The 19501-nt window shown below is 41.0% G+C and overlaps 1 protein-coding gene across 1 annotated transcript in view; it reads left to right on the forward strand.

The window, feature by feature from the left end:
* Positions 1-19501, forward strand: part of GNA12 (G protein subunit alpha 12) — a 117201-nt gene that overhangs the window by 64569 nt on the left and 33131 nt on the right. The gene's annotated exons all lie outside the window — the stretch shown is intronic.

Here is a 19501-nt window from a genome sequence, read left to right on the forward strand (position 1 = left end):
ACCTGCAAGAAATAGGCAATTCAATAGAAAAATGGATTCAAGGCTTGAAAGGCATTTCTGAGAAGAGGAAATAATATTATACGCTCACCAGATTTCAGAAACTAAGACATTTGACAGTTCCAGGAATTGGCAAGGATGTGGAGTAACAGGAACTCTCATATTGAATACATCCTGGTGCTGGGGCGGGTGTGGGGGGGGGTGGTATAGATTGGGGCCCTCAATTTAGAAAACAGATTGGTATTGTTCACTAAAGCGTAAGATATGTATTCCTTGTGGCTGAATAGTCCCACTCCTAGGAACACATAAAGGCAGGTATGCAAATGTTCATAGCAGCATTATTCATAATTGGAAACAATCCAAATGTCCCTCAAGAGTAAGATGGTAAATACACTGTGTTTTATTCCTGAGTACTGCAGAGAACGTGGGCAAAGGACAGCTCCCCTCAACAGACGTGCGGCATTGAACTGAAGAAGGCAGACACGGAAGAATACCCATTGCACGCGTGCACTTTCATTCCGTGAAACGTACATACACACAGCATGATTACCTTAAAAATGCAGCCACAGTGCTGAGGAACATGTGCTTATGGGACAAAACTACAAGGGAGAAATGACAGGTTAAGAAACAGTATCACCAGCATCAGCACAGGAGTCAGCATATCACGAGGGCATTTCTGGGGTGCTGGTAATGGTCCGCTCCTGACCCTGGTGGGTGGGTTGCTGTTTTATCAGTTCGATTGTGCATTTTTCTTTTATGCACTTTTCTTATATGATGCCATAATTTATAATAATAATGATAAGAATTTGAAAGAGAAAATATAATTAGATGAATATGCAGAAATTATTTGTGAACAGTGTTGATTGTATTGCTTATAAAAGCAAAAGCAGAACGGAAATGATCTAAATACCATCCAGTAGGGGTTGGCTGACTAAATTAGAATACTAATACGTGACAGAATGCGTTATACAGCTATTAGAAAACCTAGAAGAGAACTGTGTGTTGGCATAGAAAGAAGTCCCTGAAAAATCAAGTGGGAAAAGCAGATTAAAAATCAGTTATATAAAAAAAAAAAAAAAAAAAAATCAGTTATATATATAGGAGAGTCCTGTCTCTGTTTAGAAAGTGAAAAAAAAGTGTGTGTGTGTGTATATATATATATATATATATGTATGTATGTATATATATACACACACACACACAAATGCATAGAAAATCAAAAGCTGGAGAAAACATATCCACTGAACCATCTCAGTTGTTATCTTCCTTTTTATTTTATATATGTTTAAAATTACAAAAACATGTATTTTAAAAATTACCTAAAAATTTTAATTGTGATAGAAATATGTATTATTTTTATAATCAGAAAAGGCCATGGAAACATTTTTAAATGAATTATAAAAATTAATGTCTGCAGAAAACAATTTTATAAATCTTATCGTTTCTGAAAGAAATCTTAGGGTTTAAATAATTCTGGTTAGCTATAATGTACTATTAATCTGAAAGTTTCGAAGGATGGTGGCGTCAACCTCCTTCCCACCTCCTTTTACCAGATTTCAACAAATTTAGTCAACCTCAGCAAGTGCTCAGTGAGCTGGAGGAATGGGAAGAGCCCCGGCCTCACTCACCACTTTTGCTCCATATTTTTGGAGCTTCAGCTCCGTGATCAAAGAGGGCAGCAGTGCCTTCCTTTTAGGTCGACTCTGAGAGGTGTGGTAGCACCGGGCACCATGCCTGGGGTGCAGCGTTTGTTTAATTATCCAGGTCACAGATGCGGAGTTTCTCCTGTGCTCCCTGCAGCCATGGGCTGCAGAAGGAGTACCTCGCCCCTTCCCCTCACCCAGAGCCGGGGTCCAGACACCTGCAGAGGGCACCTGCCTCACGCAGAGGGTGGAGAAACCCATGTGAGCGGGAATCATCGGTCAGGGCGTGGTGGAGGAAACCAGACCTTAACTTGGGTGGGGTTCTGTTGAAAGATGGAATTCTCAAAGGAAGCTGGGAGGGAGGAGGGTGTTGATGGTCGATAAAATCCGTAAGTAGTAATCAGACTTTGAAACACTTAGTTAACTTGTGAAAGAAGCACCTAGAAAAATCAAGGGTTGCTCTATTCTGGCTGCCCTTAAAGAAGCTTTTCTGAGAATTTCTCATTTAAGCCAACTGAAACAGTTGATTTATTAACTGGTTAGGCCTTTTTTCTTTTTTTTTAATTTTGGTAAAATATGCCTTTTTCTTTTTTATGTCTCTTGTCACTAAACCTTTCTAGCAGACCGGTGTTAACAGTTGAGCAGGTGTATCCCAGTGAGTCTTGGGAAAGTTCAGGTTAAGGTGCTGCAGCTTAGTCTGTGTGTGTGAGCATTTCCTCCAAGGCACTGATTCCCTGTGGATGTGACTGCAGCTGTGGCTTACCGCTCAGTACAGAGGTGAGAAGACGGGAAGCGTTCTTCATCTTCTGAAATTGGAAGGCATCTTTGCTAGGATCACCAGGAACCCCTCCAAAGTTTTTATTAATATTCTCTGCTTGTAAGTAATTTCAAGGTGTAGAAGTACCTCAGAGTTGTTATTTAGGAGCCTTTCAGATCTGAGTGGGCGGATTCCACAGCAGTAGTATTTGCCCCACGGTGTCTGTCTGAGTCTGCTCGGGCTACCATAACAAAATACGGCAGGCTTGGTGGTGTAAACGACAAACATTTATTTCTCACAGTCCTGGAGGCTGGGAGTCCAAGACCAAGGTGCCAGCAGATTTGGTTCTTGGTGAGGGCCCTGCTCCTGGCTTGCAAACGGCCGCCTTCTCTGCTCACGTGGCCTCTTCTTTGTGCCCTTGGAGAGAGAGAGCTCTGGTCTCTCTTCCTCTTCTTACAAGGACACTAATTCCATCGTGGGGACTCTACCTTGTGACTTCATCTAAACCCAGTTACTCCCAAAGGCCCCACCTCCCAATACCATCGCTTTGGGGGTTAGGGCTTCAACACAAGAATTTGGGGATCGGGGGGACAAACATTCAGTTCGCAGCCGTGTCCCTTCCCTTGCTCCCTCTTCCTCACTACCTTTCCCAAAGGCAGCTAATTCACCAGCTTCTTTTTCCCTCCACTCACTCCAGTCCTCTGTGTTTATTTCTATAAGAAGACAAGTTTTATTACGTGTTCAGCTACATTACCAGATCTGTGCCATCATTTTCATATGCTGGAATAAGAATGCATTATAATTAAAATGGGATTTCCCTCATTTCCTGCCAAGAGTTTTAAACCCAGAGAATTAGATTGCATTAAATTTTTTATTTTAAAAGAGACCCCAGCCCCATGAGTTTTGAGAAAATCAGAATGCAGTGAGAGAAAAGTAGGGACCAGGGTTTGAGTTTGCCCGGTTTAGAATGCTGATGTAGAAATAGTAAGGTAGCTCTGAGACGCATTCAGCCCTGATGAGCCACAGGACAAGGAAGCTCTGCTTTTTGGCTTCTTCCTCTGCCATTTCAAGTCTGGTATAATGTTAACAAAACTCGTTACAGGAATCTCTGGGCAGTAAATGGGTTTTATTCCTTGAAACACAAGTTAATTTTTATTCATGATCTGGCACCTGCTCCTTCCATGACAGTGTTTCATTGTAAAGTTCTTAAAGACCAAACTAATGGTGGGAATGAGATGCTTTGGTGACGTGGACACACGACATTGGAATAAGCGGTTGGAACTTGTTTTAATAACGCTTTGATCTCCCCCCTTAAGCGATGTTTGATATAAAAGGAATGCCGTTTGGCTGTGGTCTGTTGCACTGGGCATTCTGCATCATTCTGGGGCATTTTAGCAAATCCTCCAGAGCTTTTTTCTGAGTTTGTATTTCTCAAGCAGTATAATGGGACAAGCCTGGCTGTCTCACCAACACAGTTCATGTTTCAGACCAAATGTGACTGTCCCTGGAGTCCGGGCATCACTCCTTGCTCCGCTGCGCCAACGGGGCAGTGACTTCTGCGGTGACCAGTGCAGCCCCCAGGTCCCCTCTTCTGCTTAATCCAGGCTCTGCTGTCAGCTTGCTGATCATCGGCTGCCTGTTCTTGCATCTCTCTCCTTTTCACTCTCTCTTTCACAGTTCTCACATTTCAAATATTTTATCCTTCAGCTTCTCTTCCAGGATACCTTTCTCCACCCAGCTTTTGTCCACGGGGATGCGTTCCTCCTCTTTGCTGGTGTCGTGGCAACTGCAGAATTGCAGAAGTCTGCTCTAGCCAGAAAAAGACTGGCGGCCCGCCAGCGCGGCCCCAGGTGTTGTCTTGGGGAAGGATTGGGGGTGGCTGAGAGAGGGAAGGGGGCAGCGGGTGAGCAGGAGCGAGCCACAGAGTGGAAGCCAGGAGTCCTGGCCTGTCCTTCTCTGACACTAGCTTTAATCACTCACACTCCTCAGAGCCCTCCTTTCCTTCTTCTCACTGTCTCACGGGTGTGCTGCCTGCCAAGACAGTGTCTGCGGAAGTGCTCTGAAAGCACAGGCACCAGCTAGAGGAAAGTTACAAGGCTGCTGTCCAGATGATACCTTCAGTATCCTTCAGCGCGGTCCTCATGTATTAACGGAGCTGGCAAAGAACTTTGGCCACAGTTCTGTTTGAGACACTGGGCAGAGTGGTCCTCCTGAGCTCTGGTGACTAAGACAGAGGGATTGTGAATCAAGGCTCTATTTTCAGATATTTTTTCTTCCTCTCTGTTATTCTTTACCTGTTCTTTATCTTCCAGAACTTCTTACTTAAATCCCAATCTCCCAAGACTGTTCAGGATGGCTCTATCTCATTCCAGTCAATGTATATGGTGATATTTAGCCCCAAAGAAGGTTTTAAAATACAGAAAAAGCAGTGTAGTAACTCCAGAAAATGGACAACTCAGTCAAGCCTATTAAAATAAAACCTTAAAACCCAAGAAACTAGTTGCAGTGGTTGCCTATAGAGAGGAGAGCTGGGTAGCTGGGAGACAGACTTACTGCTCCAGTGTCCCACTTCCCGCCGTCCCTTTTTTTCTTTTTTAACTTTTAATTTTGTGCTGTGTTGTATTACCTATTCAAAAATTTCCTGGTTTCAAAACTTACTACAAAGCTATAGTAATCAAAATAGTATGGTATTTGCATAGAGACAGACATTTTGACCAACGGAATACTATAGAGAACCCAGAAATAATCCCTTGCATATATGTTCAAATGATTTTTTGACAAGGGTGCCAAGACCATTCCATGGGGAAAGGACAGTCTTTTCAACAAAAGGTGCTGGTGCTGGAAAAAAATGGAACTTCACATGAATGAAGCTGGACCCTCACCTAATACCATATACAAAAATGAACTCAAAATGGATTATAGACCTAAATATAAGACTGAACACTATAAAACTCACAGAAGACAACATGGGGCAAAACTTCATGACACAGGATTTGGCAATCATTTCATGAATACGATGCCAAAGGCACAGGCAACAAAATGAAAAATAGACAAATTGGATTCTACAAGAAAATTATAAGATTTTGTGCATTAAAAGACACTATCAGCAGAGTAAAAAGGCAACCCACAGAATGGGAGGAAATGTTTGCAAATCATGTATGTGATAAGAGATTAATATCTAGACCATATAGAGAATTCTCCAAACTCGACAAAAAAATAAACTGACTCAAAAATGGACAGAGGACTTGAACAGACACTGCCAAAGAAGATATACAAATGGCCAGTGAGGATATGAAAAGATGCTCAACATCACTGATTAATAGAGAAATACAAATCTTCCACCTCATACCCATTAGGATGGCTACAGTTTTTTAAAAAATAAGTGTTGGTGAAGATGTAGAGAAATTGGAACCCTTGTGCACTGTTGTGGGATTATAAAAAGGTGTGGCCACTGTGGGAAACAGAATGACAACTCATCAAAGAATTAAAAATAAGATTACTATATGATCCAGCAATTCTACTGGGTATACTCAAAAGAATTGAAAGCAGGGTCTTGAGGTATTTGTACACCCATGTTCATAGCCGCATTATTCACAATAGCTAAAGCATGAAAGCAACCCAAGTATCCATCAGTGGATAAATGGATAAGCAAAGTGTGTTGTATATACATACAGTGGAATATTATTCAGCCTCGAAAAGGAAGTCCTGTCACGTACTGCAGTGCGTGAATCTTGAGGATCTTATGCTAAGTAAAATAAGCCATTCTACAAAAAGAGAAATACTATATGATTCAAGTCATATGAAATACTTAGAATATTCAAAATCATAGGCACAGAAAGTAAAATGGTGATTGCCAGGGGCTAGGAGCAGGGGAGAATGAGAAGGTTTTGTTTTGTTTTTTAAACTAATGTGAGTGTGATAGGGGTTCTTTTTTTTTTATTTTTTTTTCATTTTTATTTTTGGCTGTGTTGGGTTTTCGTTTCTGTGCAAGAGCTTTCTCTAGTTGCAGCAAGCGGGGGCCACTCTTCATCGTGGTGCGCGGGCCTCTCACTATCGCGGCCTCTCTTGTTGCGGAGCACAGGCTCCAGACGCACAGGCTCAGTAGTTGTGGCTTTCGGGCCTAGTTGCTCCGCGGCATGTGGGATCTTCCCAGACCAGGGCTTGAACCCATGTCCCCTGCATTGGCAGGCAGATTCTCAACCACTGCGCCACCAGGGAAGCCCGAGAAGTTATTTTTTAATGGTTACAGAGTTTCTGCTTTACAGGATTAAAAGAGCTGTGGAGAATAGTGGCAATGCTTGCACGACATTATGAATATATTTAACACCTCTGAACTATTAAGCAATTGTATACGAAAGACAAAAAGAGAGGGGGAAAAAAACCAGGAACAACGAAAGTAGCAAGTAGAAAACAGTAACAAATGGTGACAGATGTTAATCCAGCTATATCAGTAATCCCAAAACACTGGAGATTAAACAACACACTGCTGGGACTTCCCTGATGGCCCAGTGGTTAAGAATTTGCCTGCCAATGCAGGGGACACAGATTCAGTCCCTGGTCTGGGAAGATCCCACATGCTGTGGAGCAACTAAGCCCGTGCACCATGAGTACTGAGCCTGCGCTCTAGAGCCCATGAGCCACAACTACTGAGCCCGCATGCCATAACTACTGAAGCCCACACACCTAGAGCCCATGCTCCACAACAAGAAAAGCCACTGCAATGAGAAGCCCGCGCACCGCAACAAAGAGTAGCCCCCGCACATTGCAACTAGAGAAAGCCCACACACAGCAATGAAGACCCAATGCAGCCAAAAATAAATAAATAAATTTTTTAAAATAAATAAATAAACAACACACTTCTAAATAACACGTGGATAAAAGAAGAAATCTCAGGAGAAATTTTTAGATATTTTGAACTAAGTAAAAATGAAAACAAGGATTATCAAAATTTGTGGGGTGCAGCAAAAGCAGTGCTTAGAGGGAAATTTGTAGCATTGAATGCTTATAGTAGAAAAGAAGAAAGATCTAAAATCAATTATCTAAGTTTTCACCTTAGAAAATTAGAAAAAGAAGAGCAAATTAAGTCCAAAGTGAACAGAAGAAAGATTTAAAGCAAAGAATTAAATCGATGAAATCGCAAACAGGAAATCAGTAGAGAAAATCAACAAAACCAAAAGTTGTTTTTTGAAAAGATCAATAAAATCGATCATCCTCTAATCAAGCCATCTAAGAAAAAAAGAAAACATATAAGTTACTGATACCAGAAATCAGAGAGGACATCATTACAGATCCCATGGTAATTGAAACGATATTAAAGGAATATTATGAACAACTCTGTGCCCATAAATTTGATAACCTAATGAAGTGAACCAATTCCTTGGAAGTCACAATCAGCCAAAACTCACACAAGAAGAAATAGATGCTCTGAATAGGCCTTTATCTATAAAAGAAATTGAATCAATAATTAATTACCTTCCTAAACCAAAAGCACCAGGCCCAGGTGGGTTCACTGGTGAATTCTACCAAATATTTAAAGAAGTTATACCAATTCTCTGCAGTCTCTTTCAGAGGATAGAAGCAGAGGGAATAGTTCCTAACTCATTCTATGAAGCTAGTGCTACCCTAATACCAAAATCAGACAAAGACATTCCCAGAAAAGAGAACTGGAGAACAGTCTCTCTCATGAACATGATGCAAAATTCTCAACAATGTTAGCAAATCAAATTCAAAAATGTATAAAAAGAATTATACACTATGACCAAGTGGGCTTTATACCAGGTACGTAAGGCTGGTTCCACATTCAAAAATCGGTGTGATTCATCACATCAACAGAGTTAAAAAGAAAAATCACATGATTATATCAATAGATACAGAAAACTCATGTGAAAAAATTCAGCACCCATTCGGGATAAAAACTCTCAAACTAGGAATAGTGGGGAACTTTCTCAACTCAATAAAGATGATCTACAAAAAACCTACAGCTAATAATGTCATGCTTACTGGTGAGAAACTCAAAGCTTTCCCATTAAGATCATGTACAAGGCAACAGTGGCCCCTCTCACCACTTTTTTTCTACATCATATTGGAAATCCATGCTAACGCAGTAAGGCAAGAAAAGGAAGTAAAAGGTATACGGATTGAGAAGGAGGACATAAAACTGTTTGCATAAAACATGATCATCTATATAGAAAATCCAAAAGAATTGACAGAGAACTCGCAGAACTAATAAACAATGATGCACGGTTGCAGGATGCAAGGTTAATTTCCAAAATTCAGTTGTTTTCCTATATACCAATAATGAACAAGTGGAATTTTAAATTTAAAATACAATATCATGTACATTAGTGCCCCCCAACCAAATGAAGTACTTGGGCATAAACCTAATAACAAAATATGTACAAGGTCTACATGATGAAAACTACAAAACTCAGATGAACAAAATCAAAGAACTAAATGGAGAGATATTCCATGTTTCATGGATAGGAAGACTTGATATTGTCAAGATGTCACTTCTTCCCAACATCTATAGATTCAATGTAATCCCAATCAAAATCCCAGTACATTATTTCATAGATATCGACAAACTGATTGTCATGTTTATGTGGAGAGGCAGAGGCTCAGAATAGCCAATACAATATTGAAGGAGAAGAACAAATTTGGAAGAGTGATGCTACCTAACTTTAAGGTATGTCCTGGAACCAATTCCTGCAGATACCAGGAGACGAATACATATAGTGACAGAAGCAGAACAGTGGTTGCCTGGAGACAGGAAAGGACTGCAGGAGAGAGGAAGGGACATGTGGGAACTTTTGAGGGTGATGGATTCATGTTCATTACCTTGAATGTAGTGATGATCCCCCAGGTGTATGCATATGTCAAAAGTTATTAAACTGTACACTTTGAATATGTGTAGTTCCTTGTATGTCAGTTATACCTCAGTAATGCTCTTTTTAAAAAAAATAATTTTCTTAATTCACTGGGTCAGGTTTTAAATGGATTCTTTTCCTGGTGCCATATGAAAATAACTCATTGAAAGGCAGCGTCTTTGAATGTCATTGTCTTTTTTTTTTTTAACATGTACTCAGTTCTACAATACCTGGGATGTGACTTGATGATGGGGAGGGGAAGGAAAAGACTGCCTTTCTTAAAGAGTTCCCAGAACAAAGCAATCTGGGTGCTACCCTAAATCCCAACTGATAATACTTTGTAATGTGTAGCCTGTGTACCATAATACTTTCCAAAATCTGAAATTTCTTTTTTTTAATTTATTTTATTGAAGTATAGTTGATTTACAATGTTGTGTTAATTTCTGCTGTACAGCAAACTGATTCAGTTATACATATATATACATTCTTTTTTCATGTTATTATCCATTATGGTTTATCATGGGATATTGAATATAGTTCCCTGTGCTATACAGTAGGACCTTGTTGTTTGTCCATTCTATGTATAATAGTTTGCATCTGCTGATCCCAAACTCCCAATCCACGCTCCTCCCCCTTGACAACCACAAGTCTGTTCTCTATGTCTGTTTTCTTTTTTGTAGATAAGTTCATTTGTGTCACATTTCAGATTCCACATATAAATGATATCGTATGGTATTTGTCTTTCTCTTTCTGACTTCACTTTAGTATGATAATCTCTAGGTCCATCCATGTTGCTGCAAATGGCATCATTTCATTCTTTTTTATGGCTTAGTAGTATTCCATTGTATATATGTACGGCATCTTCCTTATCCATTTATCTGTTGATGGACATTTAGGTTTTTTCCATTTCTTGGCTGTTGTGAATAGTGCTTTATGAACATAGGGGTGCATGTATCTTTTCGAATTATAGTTTTGTCTGGATATATGCCTAGGAGTGGGATTGCTGGATCATATGGCAGCTCTATTTTTAGTTTTCTGAGGAACCTCTATATTGTTTTCCATAGTGGCTACACCAATTTACATTCCCACCAACAGTGTAGAAGGGTTCCCTTTTCTGCACACCCTCTCCAGCATTTGTCATTTGTAGTCTTTTTAATGATGGCCATTCTGACCAGTGTGAAGTAGTACCTCGTTGTAGTTTTGATTTGCATATCTCTAATAATTAGCGATATTGAGCATCTTTTCATGTGTCTGTTGGCCATCTGTATGTCTTCTTTGGAGAAATGTCTAAGTCTTCTGCCCATTTTTTGATTGGGTTGTTTGGGTTTTTTTGTTATTGAGTTGTATGAACTGTTTGTATATTTTGGAAATTAAGCCCTTGTTGGTCTCTTCATTTGCAAATATTTTCTTGTAGGTTGTCTTTTTGTTTTGTTTATGGTTTCCTTTGCTGTACAAAAGCTTGTAAGTTTGATTAGATCCTGTTTGTTTTTGCTTTTATTTCTATTGCCTTGGGAGACTGACCTAAGAAAACATTTGTACAATTTATGTCAGAGAATGTTTTGCCTATGCTCTCTTCTAGGAGTTTTATGGTGTCATGTCTTATATTTAAGTCTTTAAGCCATTTTGAGTTTATTTTTGTGTATGGTGTGAGGGTGTGTTCTAAATTTATTGATTTCCATGCAGCTGTACAACTTTCCCAACACCACTTGCTGAAGAGACTGTCTTTTCTCCACTGTATATTCTTGCTTCTTTTGTTGAAGATTAATTGACTGTAGGTGTGTGGGTTTACTGCTGGGAGCTCTATTCTGTTCCGTTGATCTGTATGTCTGTTTTTGTGCCAGTACCACACTGTTTTGATTACTGTAGCTTTGTAGTATTCTCTAAAGTCTGAGAGGGTTATGCCTCCTGCTTTGTTCTTTTACCTCAGGATTGCTTTGGCAATTCTTGGTCTTTTATGGTTCCATGTAAATTTTTGGATTATTTGTTCTACTTTTGTGAAAAATGTCATGTGTAATTTGATAGGGATTGAATTAAATCTGTAGATTGCTTTGGGTAGCATGGCCATTTTAACAATGTTAATTCTTCCAATCCAGGAGTGTGGGATATCTTTCCATTTCTTTGAATCATCTTCAGTTTCCTTTATTAATGCTTTGTAGTTCTCAGCATATAAGTCACCTCCTTGGTCAGGTTTATTCCTAAGTATTTTATTTTTTGATGTGATTGTAAAAGGGATTGTTTCCTTGCATTCCCATTCTGATATTTCATTGTTAGTGTAAAGAAATGCAACCAATTTCTGTGTGTTAATCTTGTATTCTGCTACCTTGCTGAATTCACTTATAAGTTCTAGTAGCTTTTGTGTGGAGTCTTTAGGGTTTTCTATATATAGTATCATGTCACCTGCATATAATGACAGTTTTACCTCTTCCCTTCCAATCTGGATACCTTTTATTTCTTTTTCTTGTCTGATTGCTGTGGCTAGGACTTCCAGGACTGTGTTGAATAGAAGTGGTGATAGTGAGTATCCTTGTCATGTTCCAGATTTTAGCAGGAAGGCTTTCATCTTTTCACCATTGAATATTATATTGGCTGTGTGTTTGTCATAAATAGCTTTTATTATGTTGAGATATGTTCCCTCTATACACACTTTGGTAAGAGTTTTTATCAATAATGGATGTTGAGTTTTATCAAATGCTTTTCTACATCTATTGATGATCATGTGGTTTTTGTCTTTTCTTTTGTTGATGTGGTGTGTCAGTGTCACATTGATTGAATCATCCTTGTGACCCTGGGATGAATCCAACTTGGTTGTGGTGTATGATCTTTCTTATGTGTTGTTGGATTCAGTTTGCTAATGTTTTGTTGAGAATTTTTGTATCTATATTCATCAACGATATTGGCCTGTAATTTTCTTTTTTGGTAGTGTCTTTCTTTGGTTTTGGTATCAGGGTGGTGGTGGCTTCCGAGAATGTCTTTGGGAGTGTTCCCTCCTCTTCAGTCTTTTGAAACAGTTTGAGAAGGATCAATATAAGTTCTTCTTTGTATGTTTGGTAGAATTTGCCTGTGAAGTCACAGGACATCATAGGACTTTTCTGTTTGTAGGGAGTTTTTTTTTTAATTACAGACAAAATCTGAAATTTCTGAATTCCAAAATACATTTATCTAGTCCTAACTAAGGGTTTCAAAGAAAGGGATTGTAATACAAATGAAGTGAAGAAGTAAAAAATTAAAATTTGAAATAAGCCAGCCAAGAGATAGCTTTAACTCCTAAAAAGACTGGGAGATAACTTGTTCTCATGTGTGTGAGAAACTTACATAAAGAGTATTCATGTCATCATTGTTCATAATAGCAAATCACTGGAAATACCCTAAATGGCTGTTGATAGGCTCAACTAAGTTTTTGTACATGTATTCAATGGAATGCTGTAGCAATTTTTTTTTAATTTGGACACTTATATAATACATAAGTTAACTCAAAATGGATCAAAGAACTAAACCTAAGACCTAGAACTAGAAAACACTTAAAAGAAAACTGGTGGAGAAGCTTCATGACCTTGGACTTGGCAATGATTTCTTGAATAGAACCCTGAAAGCACTGGCAACAAAAGCAAGAATAGACAAATGGAACGACATCAAACTTTAAAACTTTTGTGCATCAAAGGGACACAGTCAACAGAATGAAAAGGCAACCTGTGGAATGGGAGAAAATGTTTGCAAATCATATAGCTGATAAAAGGCTAATATCTAAAATATATATATATATTAAAAACCTCTACGACTCAACAGCAAAAAACAACCCCTATTTTTAAATGAACAAAGGATTTGAATAGATATTTCTGCAAAGATGATAAACAGAAATGGTCAACAACATATGAAAAGATGCTCAACCTCAGTAATCATCAGTGAAATGTAAATCAAAACCACAGTGAGGTATTATCTCTCACACCTGTTAGGATGGCTATGATAAAAACAAAAAAGAAAAAAACAGAAACTAACAAGTCTTGGTGAGAATATGGAGAAATTGGAACCCTTCTGCACTGTTGCAGGGATTGTAAAATGGTGCAGGTGCTGTGGAAAACAGTATGAAGGTTTCTCCAGAAATTAAAAATAGAACCACAACATGATCCAGCAACACCACTTTTGCACATGTATACCAAAAAATCCAAAGTAGATTCTCAAAGAGATACTTGCATACCCATGTTCATATCAGCATTACTCACAATAGCCAAGCAGTGGAAGCAACACAGGTGTCTTTCGACAAATAAATGGATAAACAAAATGTGGTCCATCCATACAATGGAATATGATTCAGCCTTAAAATGGAAGGAAATCTTGTCACATGCTACAGCATAGATGAACCTTGAAGACACTATGTTAAGTGAAATAAGCCAGTCACAAAAAGGCAAATACTGTATGATTTCACTTACATGAGGTATCTACAGTAGATTCATAGGAACAGAAAGTTAGAATACCAGGGGCTGAGGGAGAGGAATGGGAAGTTGTTGTTGAATGGGTTCAGAGTTTCCGATTTTCAAGATGAAAATATTCTGGAGATCCATTTCACAGCAATGTGAAGGTACTTAACACTATGAACCACACACTTAAAAATAGTTAAGATGGTAAGTTTTATGTTTCGTGTTTTTTACAATCCTTAAAAAAAAAAAAGATGTGTGCGGTAATATGCAACAGAGCATGCAAGATACATTGTTGTGAATAAAAACAGGATACAGAACTTCCAACTTGTTGTTACTGATTTTCTTTACCTTTTTTTAAAAAATTTTTTAATAGATCTTTACTGGAGTATAAATGCTTTACAATGTTGTGTTAGTTTCTGTTGTACAACAAAGTCAGTCAGCCATATGCATACATATGTCCCTGTCTCCCTCCCATCCTCCCTATCCCACCCCTCTAGGAGGTCACAAAGCACTGAGCTGATCTCCCTGTGCTGTGCTGCTGCTTCCCACTATCTGTTTTACATTCGGTAGTGTATATATGTCCATGCCACTCTCACTTCGCCCCAGCTTCGCCCTCCCCCACTGTGTCCTCAAGTCCATTCTCTACGTCTGTGTCTTTACCTTTAATTGAATGTTTGAACCACAAAATTCAGGAGTTCTCAGCTTTAGAGAGTACCCACTATTCCTGCTCATTCATTCATTTAACAAAATCTCGTATTGGCCTCTGCCATCAATCAGCCTGGTAAAAATGGTGTTACCTTTCCTTTAAATTTTAATGAAAGTGATAAATGTCAAGGGTTAAAATTTTGGAAAATTAGTTGGGGTTCCTTGGGATCCGAGTTCCTAGGATTATGCCTCCCTTCCCTTCAAGGAAAGGTCTTCCATTTTCCTCATGATGCAGATTATTACTTTTTCAAGGCACAAAATGTAACAGACCTACCTCAACACTTTGTGCATTCAGCCTGAACAGAAGCATTTAAAATAATTAATTCTTCCTTAAGTCTCCAAGGATTTCATTCTTTAAGAGGATTGGGCCAAGGTAAGTCCAGCTGTAATTAATCTCTGCATTCCCTTCAGGATTCGTTGGCACCTGCTGTGAGAAATGAGAGAGGAAACTTTAGGTGCCTCCCTAGAACCGAATTGTGGCTGAAACCTCCAGGGCCATTTATTCATCTCCCCTCCAGTCCCAGCGAAACAAAGACGACTCAACTGCGCTCACATGCAGCCCCAGCTCAGAGGACAGGCCGTGGCTTTGATGAAGCTAGCTGATAGGCACTGGATTAGAGATGGTTTTGGTTTCTTTCCCTCAAGTAAGAATATTAGAATTGAAGCCTTAGAAATTGTTTTGAATTCTTTTTAAAGTTATCACTTTCACAAAATATTTGAGTAAGAAGAAGTTCTTTAGCATTAGGTGAAATAAAAGTATGAATGTGGATCCCTGAACTATGGTAGGGAAAATCATTCATTTAAATGTTAGAAACAAAACCTGCTATCCAGATGCCAACGGAGAGGGGTCTGGATTATGAAATAAAAGTGAGCTCCCCCATGATATTAACAAATAAGCTATTTGTTAGGAGGAATGGTTTGGAGGATTCAAATAGCTGAACAGATAAACTTCATGCAGAATCTCAACTGGAATCTAGTCAGCAAATTCCCAGCAACATGAATGATAAACCAGTGAATAATAAACAGTAATAAGCCAGAGAGGCTACCAGTACAGCAGCCTTCGGGAGACTGGTAGAAAATGTATGCCTTTTAGGGGAGAGCCGTGGACCCGTTCTCCCGTAACATCTTTATGGGGCAGTTCAGTGCATGACCAGGCAGACACAGTTGGTCCTGTCTGCGAGTCCCTAAAGCAGCCCTTCTACAGAGCGGCACCATCTGATTATCCTTACCTGTGCAAGAGGATTTCTGGAAACAGACTCTGAGTAGATATTTCACTGGCTGACTTTTTGAAGTATTCTTAACAGCCTTCCTCAGATAGCATTTGTGCCCATGTTTACGAGCACAGAATGTCTCCGATTATCGTTTTTAATTTAACTTTGTTTTGACATCATTTCAAACTTACAGAAAAGTTGCAAGAGGAGTGCTAAGGACTCCAGCCATTGGCTTTCTCTCATTCTCTCCCCGTTGCCTTTCTCATTCTGTATCTCGCGTATAATGTTTTCTCTGAACGCTTTTTTTTTTTTTATCCTTGCCTTACGTCAAAATTGTAAGACACGGACGGCCTGATATACTTCCAGTCAGATGCCAGAGTGTTTTAATAAATTAACAAGGATAGTGATTTTCTCCCTTTTGCATAAGGACACATTGTAAAGAGGGCTTTGTTTCTAATTTCTAAAAGAGGGTACACTTTTAGTCTAATGTGAAGGAAGATTTTGACAGTGAATAAATGTGAGAAAAATGGGTAAAACGCGGCTAAGCAGGCCTCTCCAGGCAGAATGTGTCCGGGCCTCTCGCGATGCTGCGGTTCCCAGGGAAGAGGGGCCGTTTGCTTGGGCCCAGACCTCGCTCCAAGGACGTCTCGGCAGAGGGGATGCACTTTGGACTAGAAAGTGGATAGACCAACAGCAAAATTCGCTTTCGCCTTCCTTCCTTAGGGGGTTCTGAGAGGCCCAGACTCGCATCTGCACAGGAAGGAAGGTCAAGCTCAGAGCCTCCAGGGGTCCCGGAGCCATCCTCCTCCACTCACTATGGCAGCACCAGCCTAGGCCTGGGGGCCGGGGATGGGGGCTTATGCAGGAGCCCGTCGTTCCATCTAGGGACGTTAACTTGGTTTCCGTTTAAGTGACGTTCAGGGCCTGTTTAACTTCCTGCTGCTATTTTGTTAAATAGCTGTGGTTTAATAAAGATGAAAACAGCCCTATAACAGACTTTATGATTGGAGTTTTACCTGCCCTGAAAATTTTGAGCCCCTGAAGTAGTTCTTAGACCTGAACCAATGTTCACCTACTTAGGAGTCTTTAAATGGAGATGATTAATTCTCAGTATGAGCAAAACAGCATTTTTGAATAAATAACTTGATTTTATGGAAACTTTTTTATGCAGCTTTTTTAAAGTGTACAATTCAGTGACTTTTAGTAAACTTACCAAGTTGTGCAGCCATCACCATAAACCAGTTTTAGAACGTTTCCATTGTCCCAGTAAGGTCCCTCATGCCCATTTACACTGAACCCCAGTTCCCAGTCCCCGGCAGCCCCACATCCACTTTCTGTCTCGGTAGATTTTCTGGATATTCCCTATAAATGGAGTCATACAATGTATGGCCTTCTGTGCCTGGCTTCTTTCCCTTAGCTTAATGTGTTCAAGGTTCCTTCCTATTGTAGCATGTGTCAGTATTTCCTTCATTTTTATCCCTAAATAGTATTCTGTTACGTGGGTAAACATTTCCTTTATCTATTCACCAGTTATGTGATGGGCATTTGGGTTGTTTTCCACTCTTTGGCCAGAAGAAGAATGCTGCTATGAACATTCTTATGCATCATTCTTAAAGGAAATATAAATATATTAATGGTGCTTACGAGAGGGAGGAAAGTTTGCTCCTTTGGGGTGATTTTCACGATAGGTGATATTTTTTCCCTGTCTTTCCTTCTTACCCAACATTGCATGAGAATTTAGGTCCCTTAACGATGGTGAGTTGGTGGTCGTTCTGGTGAAAGGAAAGGGCGAGCCTGTCTCTCCAGAGAAACTCCATGGAGCGCCATGAACCAGCAGTGGTGGCCCCGAGAGGGAAGTTCCCCCCTTTCTCTCGTTATTGCTCATTTCGGCCTTGGCTGAAGCTCATCACCGGGAACAGCTCTTTTAGTTTATGAGGTTGGAAGTGGGTCGTATAATCTCTACTTTGGCTTCTCAGTGAATATTCTCTTTTAAAAAGGAACTTGGTCTACTAGTCTTAGTACCGAATGTGATAGAACGTTGTGTCTTCCCTGAGCTTTAAGAAGCAAGATTTTGTGAAATAACCCTACAATTCACCCTTCACCCTTTTATTTACTGAGCTTAAAAAAGTTTTTTGGAAATATCAAGCAAAACTCCCCGTTTGAGAAGGTGGAAAACATGTTGTTTTGAGAAGCAATTTATTGACACCTTTCAAATGTGCCCTTTGTCAGGAGGCCCCCGCTGCTCAGGCTGTGGGTGGCTTACGTCTCATTTGGCTCTGCTCCTGAGCAAATTCCTGATGTTGTTCTAAGGAGGAACCCCAAAAGTAGCCCGGATTGGGGTTTCCACACATTCGTGGCTGCTCCACGGGAGCGCGCCCTCTGGGACGTGGCACTTCGCTCACAAGGGCCAAGGTCGAAGTTCTCTCTGGCCAGCTCTGGTTCTTGAAGGAAGAAAGCCAGCTGGATATTTATTTCACATCCCATTTTCTGCTGCGGAGAAAAGAGAGCAGGGATTGATCAGGAAGCCTAGTTACTGACAGAGGTTGGTTCTCCAAATTGCCTGGCAAATCAGTTTCACAAAAGTAATGTCTTAAGACTCATCTTGTGTCTTGAACTGCACATCACCTTTATAGGTGATTCTGACAGGCTGATCTTTGTATTGAATTGCCTCCTTTGGTGACAAGCTAGAACCTAAATAAAGATCACTTTATTCAGCCTGAGTTGTTTTGTAACGTAACCTTTTTTAAGGCAGAGGTTTACTGGTGTGATTTTTTTTTGGGGGGGGGGGGGTTAGTTTTAAGAGTAGTTACTGGAAGTGCTGAATTTTGAAGTACCATAGCATGACCCAGGAATAAATACAACACAGGTACCAGTCAGTGCCTGCTTCCAGAATCTTCTTTACGATGCTTCTCATTGGGAAACATACATGTTTCTGTGGCAGCTCTCTCCAGGTACTGCAGATCTTGAAATAATGCTTTTTTGTCTAGATCACTGGTCCATTTAGAGTTGAAAAATGAGTTAGTACACGTCTGCAGAGCTTCATCCCACCCAACGGAGCTGCGTGGTGGCCGAGGTCGAGGGAGCCCGGGTAGCTTTTCCAGACGAGCATGTGCTCAGACAGTTGGCAAGGCCAAAGGAAGAAGCCCTTGGTGGGTTTCCTGTGCTGGACTCCGCGTGTTCTCTGCCAGGTGAAGCAAATAAACGTAGGTGCTGAGTGCAGAGTGGCCCGCCCGCTGCCACGAAGCCGTCCTGTTCTAAACCTCCCTGGTTCCTGTCACATGTCGCGGGGGCATTTACACTACGCCGTGTGTTTTGGTGGGGATTTCCTTTTTGGTGGGGGGTGTGTCATATGAAATCCTGCTTAACTTACGGCCAGCAGCAAACTGGAGGCATGGCTGAGGGTGGAGAGGCAGTGGGCTAGTGGGGTGGCCCCAGGTGCAGAGGGTCGGCGGGCGGGGGTTCCGAGCCCGGGGTCCTGGGCCCCGGACCTGCCCGCCACGGGGGCGGCACAAGGGCCCTTTGTGAGCCGCCGGCCCCGCCCACGGGAGCGTCCGGCGCGGCCCGGCCCCTGGCCTCCCGTCCTCCCCGCCGGCCGCAGCTCCGGTTCCCCGAGCAGAGCTTGCCTTTTCCTGCTTCCGAGCGCCAAGCGGCGAGCCCGCGGGTGAGTCAGGCTTTGGCAGACAGAGGGCCGCTTTGAGCCCTTCTCTTCCCCTTTTGTTCGGCCGAGGTGGGGGAGGATGGAGCGGCCGCTGCAGGCGCCCTGACCCGGCCCTGGCGCCCTTCCACCGTGGGGGCGGGGCCGTCCGGACGACGTCCCCTCTCGGCCCGCTGCCTGGGCGCCGTCTCCCGGCCTTCGTGGCAGGAATGGGATTCCCATGCTTGTTCCCATCTCTTAACTTAATTCCTGGGA

The sequence above is a fragment of the Eschrichtius robustus genome, chromosome 16 (assembly GCF_028021215.1).
Source record: "Eschrichtius robustus isolate mEscRob2 chromosome 16, mEscRob2.pri, whole genome shotgun sequence".
Lineage (NCBI taxonomy): Eukaryota > Metazoa > Chordata > Mammalia > Artiodactyla > Eschrichtiidae > Eschrichtius > Eschrichtius robustus.